The sequence below is a fragment of the Aethalodelphis obliquidens genome, unplaced genomic scaffold (genome assembly GCF_003676395.1).
Source record: "Aethalodelphis obliquidens isolate GAN/ISIS:26980383/991018 unplaced genomic scaffold, ASM367639v1 scaffold14, whole genome shotgun sequence".
Lineage (NCBI taxonomy): Eukaryota > Metazoa > Chordata > Mammalia > Artiodactyla > Delphinidae > Aethalodelphis > Aethalodelphis obliquidens.
In genome coordinates, this window is record NW_020837958.1 from 3,251,795 (window position 1) to 3,266,624 (window position 14,830).

Sequence of the window (14,830 nt, forward strand, 5' to 3'; positions counted from 1 at the left end):
TTTTGCAAACTAATTATGTTCAAAATATAGTCACTGCCTTTCTTTCTATATTATTTGAACTGTGCAACCTAAAATGAAAAGATCTCTGTAGCCTGTAAAGAGGTCTCCATGGCATGAACTGAAGCTTTCACCAAACCTAGGCCTGAAGAAAACAAAGTCAGTGCTGCATAGGAAGCTGGAAAAAGCATCTACAAGAGCTAAGGGTGCATGATGTTCTAAGTGTAATGCACTGACACTCAAGGGCATCTTCAGTCATTTCTACTAATGGAAATGATAAAAGAAATGTGGTTGAGCCTTTTTTGTGGCTAAGAAACAGTCTATGTCTTTTCTTCCTACTTGAAGATGACTCAACTGATCCGGTTAATAGGATGTGTGTTTGGGGAATGTTTCAGGCAGCCTTTGTTTTGAAACATTCCCTCACTTGCCCATTATTTTCTCTCCAGATCATTCTTCCATTAACCAGCTGACAGAGGCTAAGCAGAGCTCAGCACAGGGAACAGAGTTTTATTTCCAGTCAAGGCTCCACCTCACAACTTTGGATTCCTTCAGGAGGTGCCTTTAAAACAGATCCAGACAGCCTAATTAAGGGTCTGAGTTTAAATTCAAGGCTGAGGTTAGCCCCAGGCTATACAATTTGCTTATTTCATTTTACAAGACACAAAGAGCCAAGAACTCCCACTTATCCTGCCCTTCTCAGTGGTTTTTCCTCCAGCCCCTAAAAGCCTGCTGACAGCTTGCTAACGAGGTCCCTATCTTTCCCTCCTGCCTACTTCCTTTTTGGTGGAGCTGATCCTTCTGTGGTCAAAGTTCTTGGGCAGCCTACATTTTGGGGCCTATGGGAAAAATGGGCTATGAGAAAAGAGAAAAAAAAGCTGTCCATTCCTTCAATCAACTGGCACCTTTAAATGCAACCAAGTGCAAGATGGGATAGGCTTTGCAGTCTTGGAGGCCAGTCAAGGCACTGAACCCATAGACACTTGACGTTTGTGTTAATGCCACCACTGCTGTCTCCAGGGAATAATGCAGGGGGTACCTGGACTGAAAGTTGAAGTTAATCATTGAAGCTGCTCCTTTTAGGCTGGAAGTATGGATCCATGTCCCATGCTAGGGATGTTTCCACCAAAATGTAGCTTATGATTATGATGGAATGAGCACTGTCCCAACACTAGTAGACTTCTCAGAAAGGCTCAGCACAGTTACTCAGCAGCCACAACGTTTGGCATTTGTTTCCTACTTGCAGTTGCAATAATATAGTGTTCACTTAGATATCTAATGCCCACAAGGGTTTCACTGTCCTATTATTAACCTCCATATGTGGAACTGAGAGACCCCAGGAATAAAGTAGGTACACATAACTCTAATACATACATAGATAAATGCCATTTGATGATAATCCTAGACTGGCCAAACATTTACTGAGCATCTACTATGGGCAAGGTACTGTATTAGGTTTCTACAAGGCTCCACAGAATCTGCCATTCCCTTCTCTCCATTATCAGACCTCAGCTCCTACTACCTTCCTGCTGCCAACTACTCTGCTCCAGCTATACTGGCCACCCTGTTTCTCAAACCTGCCAGATATGCTCCCAACTTAGGGTCTTTGCATAGCTGTTCCCTATGGCTGGCACTTTCTTCCTCTAGATATACTCACAGTGAACTGCTTTGCCTTACTCAAGTTTTTGCTCAAATGTGATCTCAGTGAAACTCTGACCACCCTTTATAAAATTAGTCCTTCCAACTCCACTTCCCAATCCCTTCTACCTTGTTTTATTCTTTTCTATTTTCCCATTGCACATATTGTCTAATAATATACCATATGATTTTTTGTTTGTTTCCTCACTATAATGTGAGCACCGCGAGGAGAAGGATTTTTTGAGAGGAGGGGGTCTATTTTGTTCACTGATAATCCCAAATGCCTAGAACAGTCCCTGCACATACTAGATGCTCAATAAATATTTGTTGAATGAATGAATACATTAATGGAATCAGACATCTAATGCCCACCTTCTAGTGGGGCTGCACTTAAACCATATAAGACAAAAAGGGATTTTGCCATCTTGTTCTAAAACTCTCCAGGGTCTAGACTCTGCACGTTACTTAATGATCAGATTCCAGGTTACCATCACTCTCTACTTAAATGTAATCTTCAGTTTATTTCTGGTAATATTTATTTTTTTATTTTTATTTTTTTTTGCGGTACACGGGCCTCTCACCGCCACGGCCCCTCCCGCCGCCAAGCACAGGCTCCGGACACGCAGGCCCAGCGGCCCCGCGGCACGTGGTACCCTCCCGGACCGGGGCACGAACCCGTGTCCCCCGCATGGGAAGGCGGACTCCCAACCACTGCGCCACCAGGGAAGCCCTCTGGTAATATTTAAATAAAGTAAACATGACAATGATCAATAACTGAAGAAGACTATTTCTATATATTTCTAGCCTGTTTCTCAAAAGTTATTGTGGACTTCCCTGGTGGTGCAGTAGTTAAGAATCCATCTGCCAATACAGGGGACACAGGTTCAAGCCCTGGTCTGGGAAGATCCCACATGCCGTGGAGCAACTAAGTCTGTGCACCACGACTACTGAGCCTGCGCTCTAGAGCCTGCGAGCCACAACTACCGAGCCCGCATGCCTCAGATACTGAAGCCCGCACGCCTGGAGCCTGTGCTCTGCAACAAGAGAAGCCACCGCAATGAGAAGCCCGCGCACTGCAACGAAGAGTAGCCCCCACTCACCACAACTAGAGAAAGCCCACGCGCAGCAACGAAGACCCAACACAGCCAAAAATAAATAAACTAATTAATTAATTTTAAAAAAAGGTTATCGTGAGCTTTTTGCTTCAATTGGCTCCTCTCTCCTACCTCCACCTGTGGATCTGTCCTCATCTCTTATCTTTTCACTCTCTCCACTCTGTGGTCTCATCCACAATTTCATCTTTTCACTTTATGAAGGTGATTCCCAAATTTATATCACTTGAGTCCTAACCTCTTTTCACAGCTCTCACTCTGTATTTCCTGGGCCTACTTACATGATTCCATTTGCATGTCTCATTGGTATGTAAAAGTAAACAGGTCTGAAACCAAATACCTTGTCTTCCCTTTGAGACTGGCTTCTCCTGACTTTCTACTTCCATTTGGTCAATCAATGCCTCCGAGTCCCTAGGCTCAAATCCTGGCACACTCTGACTCATCTCCCTAAATGGGCCCCACCCTCACCTTTATACCTAAGCTAGTCTGTTGCCAAATCCTTCCCTCTTTCTTGAATCTGTTCTCATCATTTCCACCGCTCATATCAGACTCCTAACTTTGCTCTCAACTCTAACCCATTTTAGAATTAGACAATCAAGCTAGTTTTCCTAAAGCGCAATCCTGATTTTGTCACTCCCTTGCTCAGAAACCTTCAATAGCTCCCCACTGCCTACTTTAATAAAGTACAAATTCCTTACCCTAGTATTCAAGACCCTCCAAAAACGGTTCCTAACTTTCTCTGTTAATCTGTGTCCCACTACTTCCTAACATGAACCCTGTTCTAAAATCAACCCACATGTTCAACTCCCAACATACTATGTACTTTCTTGTCTCTGTGCCTTTGCCTGTACTTTTCCAAATACTAGACATTCTCCCTGCTCCTTCTATTAAAAAAAATTTGTTTTAATATGTCAGTGGTAAAAAATTCATTTCCCTCCCTGGCAAGTCCCATCCCTATTAAGTTTTTTGAAATTCCAGTAATGGTCTAACCATTTTCAGGCATGCACACAAATATACATACATTTATAAGCATATATAATAAAATCATTCCATATATGTATGCTTTTCTGCAATTTGCCTTCTTTTCAGTGAAAGTTGGTGCCTTTTTCTAACCAGCATGTATAGATTAACCACATTCTTTTTAACAGCTGCACAGTGTTCTATTGAATGGATTATACCATAATTTATATAATAAGTTCCCTATAGATGAACATATAAATTTCAGGGTTTGTTGTTGTTGTTGTTTGTTTGTTTTCTAAATCAGTGCTGCAGTGAATGTCTTTGTACATTTTTCTTTCCATACATGCATAGGTCTGTATGACAAATTCCCATCAGTAGCATTACTTGGCCAGAGATTATGTACATTTTACATTTTAATAACTGCTAAATTGGCCTCCTAAAAGTTTGTATCAATTATACTTTTACCAAGAAGTGAGTTTGGGTGTGTATTTCTCTAACTCTTGGCTAACCAAAAGTTGTTAAACTGTTTCATCTTTTGCCAGTTTGATGGATTAAAAAAAATTGTTTTATTACTTTCACCCATCCCCTCTCCATTTCTTAGTCTCTTGGCTACATGATTTAAATCTCAGATTAAAAATCCATCCCCCTAAAAAAAAAAAAAATCCCCTTCCCAGATCCTCCCCCATCTAATTTCTCCCTTCAGTTAAACATCTACAGCTTTTCTTTTATATTGTTCTCATATTGCTTTGAATTTTAGTGACTAGTCTATATGTTTTATTCTTCTGACCACTGTAGTTTGCAGATTCCTTGGAAATTAGGACCAATGTTTCATAGAAACATTGGATGTAGAGCTAAACAAGAATTTTCGGACCAAATTAACCAAGCCCCTCATTTTTATAAACAACAAGATTTATCAAGCCTTTGAAGAATGCATTACTGTTCAAAGCCCATTCCTAGAAATTCAATTAGTTATATTAAATCCTCACACTAAGTTTATAAGGGAAACATCATTATCCCGTCTTACAAATGAGGAAACTAAGCTCCAGATTATTTACTAAGAAGAGTGCTTTACTCAGAGCAGGTCTAAGACCAGAATCCAGCGTCCCGGCTCCATTCACCCTCCTTCCACTATAATCCAGCAGCCTCTCTGGTTTTCCTCACGCACTTAGCTGCGCAATCAATATTTGGTGAATGAAATGACTCATAAAAAATTGCCAAGTGTTGACAGTAGTTTAAATATCTGTAATTAAATAAAGCAAACCTGCTGACAGCCGGAGATGCCCAACTCTCCACAGACCTTTCGCGCTTCTTTTCGGGGTTTTCTGCATCTTTCGCTCCGGCGACCCTCTCCCCACCGGACCAAGCAGCGCCGGGTTCCAAGGGAAACACGGCTGCGCGTGGCCCCTTTAAGGCTGAGGGCGGCGCGTGCCCATAGTTCTTTCAAATGGACCAATAAGAAGGGCGATGGGCGGTCCGCCGAGGACCAATAAACAACGAGGACACTGCGGGGTGTGCGGCGGCCCAAGCGGTTTCAAACGGCTTAGAGCAGACCCTCGGTTCTGACCCAGCGAAGGTGAGTGGCCCACCCGCCTAGGCCCTTGAGTTCACGAGTCGCACGCGCATAGCGGCCCTGAACCCCGGGCGGGGAGCCTCCGCGGACGCGCGCCTCCCTCGCCCCACGAACCCGGCGGGTCTGAGGCGGCGAAGCGGGGCGGAGGCCGTGGGACTCGCGGCTGGGAGGGCGAGGGGCGTGGGCGCTTGTGTGAGGCGGAGGCCGGGGCTGGGATCTGGGTGACCAGAGCGTGCCGCGACGGGGTTCGGGCGGTAGCGTCCTGGGGACGCGTGCGGCGCAGGGCCGTGCCTGGCGGCTCAGGGTGTTTGGGTACTGGGGCGGGGGCCTGCGAGCCGGCCCGGCTACGGCGCCCCTCGCGTAATTGTCAAATGAATGAATGAGTAAGAGCCTCCGAGGGCTGTGGTGGTCGTGAAGGGCCTGGTCGCCTCAGAGCGTGACAAGGACAGTGGTTCCGGGGCCTGCCCGCGCACCTGGCTCCCCACCGGCTTGCTGCGATTTAAACGATTCGGATCATACCGCTCCGCCCTTCCGCCTGGTTTTCTCTCTCAGAAGGTGTCAGTAGAGTTAAGGTATCTTTCCAGCTCTGAAGATTTGGGGGACCAATACAATAGCCAGCAGTTTAGGTGAAGCAGGCCTTGCTACTTTAGGGTGAGGGCTTGGTAAACTAGATTCTTGCTTTTTAGCTTTTACCACTCCGGCGGTTGAGATAGCTACCCTGCAATGGTGGTAATTGTCGGGCTGGATTTAAATGCATGCGTTTTGTTTCTGGGAGAGAAAACGGTGAAAGTCGTGTTGCCAGAGTGGCTGCTGTGTGTTAGAAAATATATTCGTGTTGATGAATCTTAACAATGAGTTTTTCATTCAGCATCAATAGAGGATGAAGAGGTTTTTGCAGAACTTGCCCCAAATTTATGCATGGCTCCAGTTTAATTCTTAGGGGAATCAAGGCTTCAAATCGTGGCCCAGAAATGCTCCCTGTCTTATTTTATGCATAATTATAGTAATTGAAAACTCATTTTGAGAGAGGTGAACTCCTCCTATCTCCATTTTTATCACCCTGAAAAGTCCTTCTTTGACCTAAAGAGCTGATAAATTAAGCTAACAATCTTTTGAAACTTTTAAGAAATCATAAAAGATTTGGACTTAAGTGACTGGATAAAATGTAATGTTGTTTTTATAAAATGATAGAGAGAAAGGTGAAATCAATATATTTTGCCAGCATAAATTAAACCTAGTTGGTAAACTCATGAGAAAAAAATTTTACACAAGTTTTTAAAGTTTGTTCACTCAGGCAATGGCAAGCAAAGATGCTCCTTAACAATATACTATATAACGTGTTACTTTAAAAATTTTAACAGACAGCTTAATTTTAGCAGCAGAGTTTTAACTGCAATAAATTTGAGTACCTTAGTATTTTGAACACTGTCCTAGGTTTTGGGGAGGCAATTAAAAATAATAAACATTTAACAGTGTCTTAGGTTATTGTTAAAAATCTTGATGAGGAACGAAAACTTTTCTTCATATTGGAGCAAAGCCATACTCTTTTATGCTCCTTTGACTTAATAGAGTCTCATTCATTCATTCAACAAATATTGAGATTGATGCCTACCGTGTGTTAAACATTGTTCTAGATTCTGGGAATACACTAGTGAACCAGAAAAAGACAAAGCCCCTGACCTAAGGGAGTTTGACAGTTTTATCTCTCAAACAATTTGCTGTAGCAAATTGTAGTTTCTATATAATCCCTCTGGCTAGCTCTAGTCCTTGAATAAAATAAATGCTCAAATACTTTTACCAGCATTAGTTAACATTTATTGAATATTCACTAGGTGCCACGTTTTATCTTTTTTTATTCTCACAACTTTTTACAGATGAGGAAACTGAGTCTTAGAAAGGTTACGCAGCTTGCTCAAAATCATACAACTGATAGAACCTCAGTTTGAACCCAAGTTAGTGTGTCTTCAGGGCCTTTGCTCGTAACCTCTGGTTGTTCTATGTGAAGTAATGAGATCTGTTAGGGAGAATTCAGGATCATTTTCTGGGTAGAATCTCCCCTCACCCCCTCCTTTTTTAAACTTCTGTCACAGACATAATGAAATATGAACCATAGGCATGGTGGGTTTTAGAGGGAAGGTGGAGCAGTTCAAAATACAGTATTTACCATATGGGAGATGGACAGCTGTGACAGTGGGAGGGGGACTAAGTGGGGGCATAAAATTGAGATCTGGATCTCATTATGATTGATGGATTCCTGGTGATCAATGTTGGAGAGGTTTGAGATTTTTTTTTAATTTTAATTAATTTTAAATGCATATTACCTGTAGAGTTCAGAATATGTTACTTAGCTTTTTTCTGTCAGGGCAGTTGCCTTGACTGCTTGTTTATCTCAAACACATTAAACTTATTCTTTTTTAAAATTAATTAATTTTATTTATTTTTGGCTGTGTTAGGTCTTCGTTGCTGCGCGTGGGCTTTCTCTATTTGTGGTGAACGGGGGGCTACTCTTCGTTGCGGTGTGCGGGCTTCTCATGGCGGTGGCTTCTCTCGTTGTGGAGTACCGGCTCTAGGCATGCAGGCTTCAGTAGTTGTGGCACGTGGGCTCAGTAGTTGTGGCTTGCAGGCTCAGTAGTTGTGGTGCACAGGCTTAGTTGCTCCGTAGCATGTGGGATCTTCCCGGAGTAGGGCTCGAAGCTGTGTACCGTGCATTGGCAGGCAGACTCCCAACCACTGCGCCACCAGGGAAGTCCTAAACTTAATTTCGTTTTGGCCTTTGTGTTTGTTCTCTCTGCCTGGGACTTCCCACCTGCTCTACCCCTACCTCAAGCCTGTCTTTGTATATAGGCTTCACTCAGTTTGCAACTCAAAGGTCATCTCCTTAAAGAGGCGTTTTCTAAGCTCCAATTAGAGTAGCCCTCTTGGTCATGTTTACCTCACTTTCTTTTTTTTTCTTTTTTTTTTAAACTTCATAACGTTTATTGCTATATGATAGGCCATTTATTGTTTGCTTGTATATTGTCTGATTTCCTCACAGAAATGAAAGCAGAGCAGGGGAGCATAGGTTTTTGGGTTTTTTTTTTTTCATCTGTGAGGTTACCTCAATGACTCAAGCAGTGCTTGGGTCAAATAAGGTGGTCAGAAAATATTTGCTGAACGAAGTTGGCCAAAACTGGCATAGTTTTCTCCATGTAATGAAGTGATAAAGACAATATATAACTAACCAGTTGGCTGTGTTACAGTGTCTTTGGATGTGAGCAATATCTTAGCAGATTAATTTGGAAAGTCTTCAACTAAGAATCATGGAAAAACGATAGCTTTTTGTTTGTGTTGACTGGCAGAGAAGGCAGATCTGGCTTCCTCCTCCCACTTTTTTTCCCCCTATTTTTAAAAACTTTCAAATCTGTAGAAGTTTTTAGGGGTACTGGTCAGGTATAGTGGAATGTTCCTGTATTGGAATTTATCTGATGTTTTTCTCATGATTAGACTGGGGTTATGAGTTTTCGGGTGGAAGATCACAGAGAGAATGCCATATTCATCACATCAACATGATTTGTGACTGTTGATATTGATTTGATCATATGGCTGAAGTAGTGTTTGTCAGGTTTCTTTACTCTTTTCATACTGTGCTCTTTGGAAGGAAGTAATTATGTACAGCTCACTTACAGAGAGAGGAGTTGTGCTCCCTGTACTTGGGGTGGAATATCTACATAATTTATTTGAATTTCTTCTGCATGGGACATTTGTCTCTCTCTCCCCATTTATTAATTTAATTAGTCAAACATTTATATCAGTATGAACTGAAGGATATATTATACTTTGAGTTATAGTCCAGTACTACTTTATTTTGTTGCTGAAATTGTTACACCTTTATCCATTGAGAGTTCTTTCTGTTGACTCCTGTGCCCCTTTAACATTCCCACATCTGTGTGCGTGTGTGTGTGTGCGCGTGCTGTTTTTATTTAGTTATATTTGAGCACTTCCCTACTTTCTGGCACTATAAGGTGCTCTAGGCTCATCTTGTATATTTTGTGTCACAGTTCTAGAATTAGCCATTTCTCCAAGAAGCCCTGGCACCTTTTACTGGAGAATGGTAATAAAAACCAAGATCTGGGCAGTAAGTGTTCTCATTGCTACTGGGGTGTCATTTTTTGGGGGCCCTCTCAGCTAACAGAAGAAATATAGATGTATGTGCTAACTGGTGTATATAGACATATCTATAGATATTTCTATATGTCACCATCTGTATCTATGTTAAGTTAAATATGAGTTCTTACTGATATCTCCAAGTCTAATCCATTACCATACAGATCATTCTAGCCTCCTCCCCCTTGTTGATCTGAATTTCCACTTCAACAGTGAGAAACTTGGCTTCCATCATCCATTTACTTAATTGTTCAGTTCCAGTATGCATGTATAGCAATATCTGAATCGTTAATTCACACTCCCATAGGAAACTTTATTAACTAGAAGTACAGTGCTTATATGCAGTTCCTTTTGCCTTTAGTTTTCAGACTCCATTCATTTCTGAAGTTACCTAGGTCAGTTCTTTTTCCCCACCCACTTCAGTGAGGTGGTTTCACACATTTGTAAGATAGTTAGATTCTCTTGTCACAAGTCTGCATTCTTTTATGGGATCCCCAGTCTCCTAAATGACTTTTTTAAATTAGCGTGCATTAAAGTTTACTCTTTATGTTGTAAACTTCTGTAGGTTTTGACATTCATAATGTTATTTATCCACCATTACAGTATCGTAAAGAATAGTTTCACTGCCCTAAAAATCTCCTGTAATTCACCTATTCATTCTTTTCTCCCTTGCCCACCCCCTTGCAACCACTGATCTTTTTACTGTCTCCATAGTTTTTTCCTCTTCCAGAATGTAATATAATTGGATCATACACTATGTACCCTTTTCAGACTGGCTTCTTTCACTTAGGAGTATCTATGTAAGGTTCTTCCATGTCTTTTCTTGGCTTGATAGCTCATTTCTTTTTTATTGCTGAATAAGATTTCATTGTATGGATGTACCACAGTTTGTTTATCCATTCACCTAATTGAAGGATATGTAGGTCATTTCTAGTTTTTGACAATTACGAACAAAGCTGCTATAAACATTTTTGTGTGTGTGGACATAAATTTTTAGTTCTACTGGGTAAATACCTACAAGTGTGATTGCTGGATCATATGGTGAGACAATGTTCAGCTTTGTAAGGAACTGCCAAACTCTCTTCAAAAGTGGCTGTACCATTTTGTATTTCCACCAGCAGTGAATGAGGGTTCTTTTTGCTTCACATCTTGTCAGCATTTAGTTTCATCAGTTTTTTTTGGATTTTAGCCGTTCTAGTAGGTGTGAGGTATCCCACTTTTCGTTTTTTTTAAGAGAGATTTCCTGAATCTTTTTCAGAAATCTGACTTTTTTTCAGCTAGGTTATTTAGAAAGCTTCTGAGACTTAGGGTTTTTTTTTTTTAAGAATTTATTTATTATTTATTTTTGGCTGTGTTGGGTCTTCATTGCTACACGCGGGCTTTCTCTAGTGGCGGCGAGCGGGGGCTCCTCTTCGTTGCAGTGCGCAGGCTTCTCATCGCCGTGGATTCTCTTGTCGCGTAGTACAGGCTCTAGGCACGCGGGCTTTAGTAGTTGTGGCATGCGGGCTCAGTAGTTGTGGCTCATGGGCTCTAGAGTGCTGGCTCAGTAGTTGTGGTGCACGGGTTTAGTTGCTCTGTGGCATGTGAGAGCTTCCCAGACCAGGGCTCGAACCCGTGTCCCCTGCATTGGCAGGCAGATTCTTAACCACTGTGCCACCAGGGAAGCCCTCCCACTTTTTTTAAATTTTGTTTTTCAAGACATGACTTTTTTGAAGATAAATAATAGGGGTTTGTTTTTTTTTTGAGAGGAAACTTAAAAAATAACCTTTTTATTTTGTAATAATTTTCAATTTACAGAAAAGTTGCAAAGATATAGAATTCTATATACCTCTCACCCAGTGTCCTCTGTTGTTAACATCTTACATGATACATTTGTCAAAATGAAGAAACCAACATTGATGCATTAGTTTTAACTGAACTCCAGATTTTGTTGGGATAGCTGTAATTTTCTATTTATATCACCTTTCTGTTTCAGGATCCAGTCCAGGGTAACCTGTTGCCTTTACTTGTCATCCCTCTGAGTCTCCTCTGGTCTTTGACAGTTTCTCAGTCTTTCCTTGTCTTCATGGTCTTGACAATTTTGAGTACTAGTCAGTTATTTTCTGGAATGTTCTTCCTTAGGGTGTGTCTGATTTTTTTTCATTATTAGACAAGGGTTATGTGTTTTTGGAAAGAATGTTACAGAATACTATCATTTCCTATCAGGAAATATGCATATCCACATGACATCACTGATGATGTTAACCTTGAACACTTGGTTATGGTAGTGTTTGCCAGGTTAAGTAGTAGTACTTTTCCCTTTCTATACTTATTCTTTTTTTTTTTAAGTTTTGTTGTTGTTGTTTACTTATTTATTTTTGGTCACACCATGCAACATGCAGGATCTTAGTTCCCCAACCAGGAATCAAACCTGTGCCCCCTTCAGTGGAAGCACAGAGTCTTAACCGCTGGACCACCAGGGAAGTCCCTATGCCTGTTCTTTGGAGGTGAGTGACTGAGTCTAGCCCATCCTCAAAGTGGGTGGGGGGCTTAAATTCTACTTCCTGAAAGGAAGAGTATCTACATAGATTATTTGGAAATTTGTAATGAAGATTTGTCTGTTCTCTCCCATTTATTTTTCTGTTTAACCATTTATCTATATCAGTATGAATATCTGTTTTAAAAACTGATTCTTTGTTATTTATTTTTGCTCAAATTGTTGCAGCTTTCAGGTTGGCTCCTCCTGTGTTCCTTTGACATGCTCCTATCCATTTTTTCTTTTTGAGCATTTCCTTTCTGTACAACAAGATGCTCCAGACCCATCTTATATTTTCCCTGTCCCAGCCCTAGAATCAGCTGTGGTTCCTTTTATGGGACAGTGGTATTTAGAAGCCGAGATCTGGATATTAGGTGTGCTTATTGCTAGGGTGTCATTGTTCGTAGGCCCTCTCAGGAAACAGAGGTAGGTATGTATGTATACTAAGTCATTTATATGCATATACATACAGTTGTTTTATATATTTCCATCTGTATTTACATTAAGCTAAACATGAATTCATACAGGTCTCACCAACTTTCAGAGGAAACTTATGTCCCAAACACATGTCCTCTTTGTGGTATGCTTTTTACTGAGGTCTAACTTCTCTCCCAATAACTCTTTTTGTTTAATTTTTAATAAATTTATTTATTTTTGGCTGCGTTGGATCTTTATTGCTGCGTGTGGGCTTTCTCTAGTTGCAGCAAGCAGGGGCTACTCTTCGTTGCGGTGTGTGGGCTTCTCATTGTGGTGGCTTCTCTTGTTGTGGAGCACGGGCTCTAGGCATACGGGCTTCAGTAGTTGTGGCTCGTGGGCTCTAGAGCGCAGACTTAGTAGTTGTGGCACACGGGCTCAGTTGCTCCGCAGCATGTGGGGTCTTCCTGGATCAGGGCTTGAACCCGTGTCCCCTTCACTGGCAGGCGGATTCTTAACCACTGCGCCACCAGTGAAGTCCCCCATAACTCTTTTTAAGTACCACAGAAAACATTGTTTTCCCTTACTTGGTAACAGCAATTGTTTATTCCTAGAATATGATCTTTGTTCAGAGATGCATTCAAAGTAAATTCTGACTCAGTTGGAATGGCCAGACATTTTTGGCATAGATACGATGTCAGATATGCCTTGGTGACCTCCTGTCTCTTCAGACATAATTTTTATTATTTTATGAAGAGATTAGAAACTTAATTCTTTGATATCTTGATTATATTTCTTAGAGGTTATTTTTAAATTTTTTAAAAATAAATTTATTTATTTATTTATTTTTGGCTGCACTGGGTCTTCGTTGCTGCACGCAGGTTTTCTCTAGTTGCGGCAAGCGGGGGCTCCTCCTTGCGGTACGCGGGCTTCTCATTGTGATGGCTTCTCTTGTTGCAGAGCACGGGCTCTAGGTGCATGGGCTTCAGTAGTTGTGACACACGGGCTCAGTAGTTGTGGTTCGCGGGCTCTAGAGCTCAGGCTCAATAGTTGTGGCACACAGGCTTAATTGCTCTGTGGCATGTGGGGGTCTTCCCGGACCAGGGATTGAACCCGTGTCCCCTGCATTGGCTCACGGGCCCAGCCGCTCCGCGGCATGTGGGATCTTCCCGGACCAGGGCACGAACCCACCTCCCCTGCATCAGCAGGCGGACTCTCAACCACTGCGCCACCAGGGAAGCCCCTGGCAGGCAATTCTTAACCGCTGTGCCACCAGGGAAGTCCCTTAGAGGTTATTAATTAAAGCGACTTAAATTCTTTCTATAAAGATGAGAAAAAAGTTGAGTAGTCTCAAGTATTTCTTGAAATAAAATTCATTCATTTAATGCAGTTGTCTTTTTTCTTTTTTCAAGCATAAGGCTTAAAAGTAGTGTTTTATTTATCTGCAAGTTAAATACCAGGAAATAAACCAAAAAAGTATTTTCTGCAGTCTAAATTTTATTGACTTCCTTCAAGTAGATCCTACTCCCTCTTTATGCACAGTTTCACTCTGCTTGGTTTTCTTTCTTTCTCTTTCTTTCTTTCTTTCTTTCTTTCCCTCTCTCTCTCTGTCTCTTTCTCTCTTTCTTTCTCTTTCCTTCCTTCCTTCTTTCCTTCCTTCCTTCCTTCCTTCCTTCCTCCTTCCTTCCTCCTTCCTTCCTTCCTTCCTTCCTTCCTTTCATTTTTGGCTGCATTGGGTCTTCGTTGCTGTGCGCAGGCTTTCTCTGGTTGCGGCATGTGGAATTCTCATTGCGGTGGCTTCTCTTGTTGCGGAGCACAGGCTCTAGGCTCGCGGGCTTCAGTAGTTGCAGCACGCAGGCTCATTAGTTGTGGCGCATGGGCTTAGTTGCTCCGCAGCACATGGGATCTTCCCAGACCAGGGCTCGAACCCATGTCCCCTGCATTGGCAGGCGGATTCTTAACCACTGTGCAACCAGGGAAGTCCCCCTGCTTGGGTCTTTAAATCAAGAGCTAAAATTAGGCAGCACTGCTCTAAGCTAAAGTGTTAGTTTGATCACAAAGTTTGAGGAAGGAAAGCTACAGAACGTAAAACATTAAAATTCAAAAAAGCCATATTGGAACCATTTGGTTTTGATGCAAGAGTCCCTCATACCTCTTTGGCAGTACATCTTGAGGGTTTTGCTACATTGATTGCTCAAATGGATTATCCTGAAAAGTTTAAATAATTATCGGTCTACTTTGTTTAAGAAGACTGGGAGGCTTATGTATTTTCTTAGATTTATTTTACATGGAAAAAAGTTACATAAAATAATTGATGTTGGGACTTCCCTGGTGGCGCAGTGGTTTAGAGCCCGCCTGTTGATGCAGGGAACGCAGTTTCGTGCCCCGGTCTGGGAAGATCCCATATGGCGTGGAGCGGCTGGGCCCGTGAGCCGTGGCCGCTGAGCCTGCGCATCCGGAGCCTGTGCTCCGCAACGGGAGAGG

General features: G+C 42.0%; 1 protein-coding gene across 1 annotated transcript in view; it reads left to right on the top strand.

Annotated features, from left to right (window-relative positions):
• The first annotated feature begins 5,173 nt into the window (after nt 1-5,173).
• The window catches only part of CKAP5 (cytoskeleton associated protein 5), a 107,109-nt gene continuing 97,452 nt past the window's right edge, over nt 5,174-14,830 (top strand). The window contains exon 1 of the mRNA XM_027114809.1: nt 5,174-5,277. The gene's annotated coding sequence lies outside the window, so the exon portion shown is untranslated. The remainder of the gene's footprint in view (nt 5,278-14,830) is intronic.